General features: G+C 39.5%; 1 non-coding gene across 1 annotated transcript; it reads left to right on the top strand.

Annotated features, from left to right (window-relative positions):
• The first annotated feature begins 3,650 nt into the window (after positions 1 to 3,650).
• Trnag-gcc (transfer RNA glycine (anticodon GCC)) lies at positions 3,651 to 3,721 on the top strand. The gene has a single exon. It is a non-coding gene; the product is annotated as a tRNA-Gly (tRNA).
• The last annotated feature ends 566 nt before the right edge of the window (positions 3,722 to 4,287 follow it).

Raw genomic sequence — 4,287 nt, 5'->3', positions numbered from 1 at the left:
ATGTGGTTCATGCACGATGGAGCTCCTGCACATTTCAGTCGAAGTGTTCGTACGCTTCTCAACAACAGATTCGGCGACCGATGGATTGGTAGAGGCAGACCAATTCCATGGCCTCCACGCTCTCCTGACCTCAACCCTCTTGACTTTCATTTATGGGGGCATTTGAAAGCTCTTGTCTACGCAACCCCGGTACCAAATGTAGAGACTCTTTGTGCTCGTATTGTGGACGGCTGTGATACAATACGCCATTCTCCAGGGCTGCATCAGCGCATCAGGGATTCCATGCGACGGAGGGTGGATGCATGTATCCTCGCTAACGGAGGACATTTTGAACATTTCCTGTAACAAAGTGTTTGAAGTCACGCTGGTACGTTCTGTCGCTGTGTGTTTTCGTTCCATGATTAATGTGATTTGAAGAGAAGTAATAAAATGAGCTCTAACATGGAAAGTAAGCGTTTCCGGACACATGTCCACATAAGATATTTTCTTTCTTTGTGTGTGAAGAATGTTTCCTGAAAGTTTGGCCGTACCTTTTGGAACACCCTGTATAACAATTATAAAGAATGTAGCAACCGGTCACGGAAACATAATTTATTTATCTTGTTGCAAATCAATTTCGACCGATATCAGTCATCATCGGTGCATTTTTGTAACCGATACATGCCATAAGTAGAAGTACTGCCAAGGACAGTACTTCTACTTACGGCATGTATCGGTTAGAAAAATGCACCGATGATGACTGATATCAGTCGAAATCGATTTGCAACAAGATAAATAAATTATATTTCTGCAACTGGTTCTAACATTCTTCATAATTTTATATTCCACGGTTGATGCACAGAGAGGGAACCTCATGGAGCCCAACATTCGAAACCCTTTATATTGATTTCTAGTTGAAGAACTGAGGCTAAGTATCATCATGCTATTACTCAGTACTGATGCTCTTGAAGTCTGCACCCAAACTGGACCAACCAGCGATGGGCGGCTGGGTAATTCAGCATTGACAGGAGGTACTTCCTGGAGGTGTGGTGCTGCTTGCTCTCTCCATTGGTGTTAGCAGCGCCATCTTGATGGCATTTTGTGGTGCTGCACTGGTCAGTGTGCAGTCGATTCTTTAGGACTACATAGATACAGTAGAGCAGATGTCTGCCAGATTAAACCAGGAAAATTATTCTGTGTCTATAAAATATTCATTTACAGCTGAACTTTAAAGTACCTTCTGTTCCACTGCATACTTAGTTGCTGCTGAAACACCATGATTTAAAAGTGCTTAAGTAGGAACAGCTTTCATTTTATTGTAATGCCGTGGCCTTATCACATCTTCTGGTAGGTTCCAGACAATTTTTAATTTTTTCCTCTCTGTCAGACTTATACAGTTTTTCAAAAGGCTCAATGCAGACAATTGGGCATGGCAAACGACTGACTTTAACAACTTATTTGGGAAGAATAATGTGGTCATAAATTGTTAAATGATTTCTTGGATTTTGAAATACAGTTTCTTTACACCATACTTGCAATTCATCTGAAATTGATCAAATGTAAAATCTATATAAATAAGAATGTAAATGTTCCTTAGCTTGAAAATTGTGAATCTCCGAAAGTGTGTATGTAACTTTTGAGATTTTTTTGTAGCAACGTTTCCCTAGTATTACATTTGTAAAAATTTATATATTACATATATTAAAAATAGGAAGCCTATATAAAAACACACACACACATTCCAGCACAACGTTGTGTCAAAATTCGAAAGCATTCAGTCAAAAACTCTCAGAGATGTGTGATTAGAAACTTTTACAGTTTCTATATAAGTACAAACATTGATGTTCGTTTCTTCAAAATCTCAAACGTCCTAAAGTTCTTCATGGATTACTTTGAAATTTTGACACAACATTCCAATCATATACTCATGTGATTTTATACATACCTACTGGAATGCCATCTGGTAAATATTTAATAAAAGGGGAAACATTATGAAAATGTAAAATGTTGGTTTCTTCAAAATCATTAATCTCTGAAAGTTCTTGACCAACTGCTTTGAAATTTTGGCACTACATTGATCCTAATACAGGCATGTTTATGGATATCTAATTCTCTAATACATTCATATTTTAATACATATAAATATATGTCATTTCTAAAGGGAAAACATTGCTGTCAAAAATATCAAAATTGGCCTTTCTGAAGTACTTTAAATTTTTGCACGTTACTGCAACAATGAATGTTCATACACATATAGACAAATACTTTTTAATATATAATTACATATACAATACTAAAATGTTATTAGCAAACAGGAAACTTGTATTTATCGCTTATAGGTTTATGATTAGAATAGTACTACAGAATCTGAATCGGCAATAACAATAAGCAAGGCTCAAGGTCAGAGAGAGGAGGGAAGAGGAGATGGACAGAGGGGTGTGTGGCAACGGACATGGGAAGTGGGGGGAGATGAACAGACAGATGAGGTAGAAGGTGGAGAGAGAAGGGGAGAGAGAGAGAGAGAGAGAGAGAGAGAGAGGGAGCATGAGGAGATGGAGAGACGGGGTGGAGGAGAAGATGCACAGAGTTAGGGGGCAGGAGGAGTTTCAGAGAGAGAGAGAGAGAGAGAGAGAGAGAGAGAGAGAGAAAAGGGGAATGGAATGGACTGGGAGAGGGGTAGAGAAATGGGCAGTAGGTGATGAAAAAAGAGAGAGAATGGGAGGAGGTGATGGACAGAGAGTGGGGGAATGAGTAGGAGATGGACAAAGAAAGGGGATTTGGGAAATGGACAGAGACCCGGGAAAGGAGGAGAGTAGGATGTATCCCACACATGTTAGAAATGTGTGCTTTCTCCTTTTTTTTCATTCCCATTGAAGCAGACTAAGCCACAGCAAAGTGTGACTGGATACAGTCAGTAAAGTTAATAAATGGAAATAAACATTGAAATGTAATATGATATGGAATTTAAAGCTCTTACTTAACTGTATTACAAATTAAGGAGACAGTTTTATCAAGTGCAGAGAGCAGGAGGAATAAGGGGAGGGGGGGGAGGCAGAATTATATGGGGCCAACCTTGCACTTGCAATCCAGCTCTCTACCAGTTTCACTACAAACAAACTTGTACTAGGCAAGTAATTCTGTACAAAAGTTACTTTCAGTTAATCGACAATCCTAGAAATATTTATTTCACATATTCTAGCACACTTGTGTGGAAATGTATCTTTCCTTCCATTTCGCTGCAACCATATTTTGCATCTTTCTGCATGCCTTTCGCTTTGTGGAAGTCGGAAAAACCTGTTACCACGATCTGCCTTCGAATAGCAGTTTAGTGCACGTCACTGACTTTCTTCACCACAGAAAAGTTGACACTTTTTGTTAGGCTCTTATATTAACATAAAATAAATCTGATTGTTTCACACATTCACACACACATATCCACGTATTGTTGATATATGTCCGACGTGAATACATGTCGCGAGCTTGAGACGCGGCTCAAATACGTGGGTATTCGCGTTCTCAACGACGTGGGACAAGGGAAGATTAAGGTCACATAATTGATAACAGCTTATGCTAATCAAGAATGGATATTGCAGATAGCAAGCGAAACAGTACTTCTTACACAAATCTCTTTCTTTTGGACATATACATTGTAATTCCCACATTTGGAGCAGGCATCGGTGGTTCAGTGGTAGAATGCTCGCCTGCCACGCGGGCGGCCCGGGTTCGATTCCCGGCCGATGCAAGATTTTTACATGCGTACTTCGTTTCCACGAAGCGCTATATATGTATATTATTGAAACAAATTTAGCCACTAACTGCAGTTTGTAAAAATTAATGACGATGTTCAATCAGTTGTTCGTGGTGCATTTGACACAATAGTTTTCTATGACAGTAGAGAAGCTATCCACCATTTACACACTGCAAGTAATAGAAAAGAGACCTAAATTCAGTAGTGTGGCCTTATAATGTGTGGTCTGAGATAATTGCTAATTACAACAATCCTTCCAAGTACGTTCTTGTGTTACATGGGACCAAAATGGCTACATTCCACTGACCAATGGCAGCGCTCAGTTGTCGGCAATGCAGACATAAAAGGTTGTCACCACCTTCATGCTATCCCACTGGGGTCCTGTGTGAATGCTCTTTCCAATGGAATAGAAAAACGTATGTAATTTAATTCACACACAGTTCGGACAGCCAACGTTGAAAATTCTTGCGTAATTAGACACAATGTCTGCCACAACGTAACAAAAACAGCGTCTGGGTATGTGAAGACCTCGGCTGTAAATAATGGTAACTACGAAATAG

The sequence above is a fragment of the Schistocerca serialis genome, chromosome 12, assembly GCF_023864345.2.
Source record: "Schistocerca serialis cubense isolate TAMUIC-IGC-003099 chromosome 12, iqSchSeri2.2, whole genome shotgun sequence".
In the NCBI taxonomy this organism is placed as follows: Eukaryota; Metazoa; Arthropoda; class Insecta; order Orthoptera; family Acrididae; genus Schistocerca; species Schistocerca serialis.
This window is presented reverse-complemented; position numbering and strand designations above follow the sequence as displayed.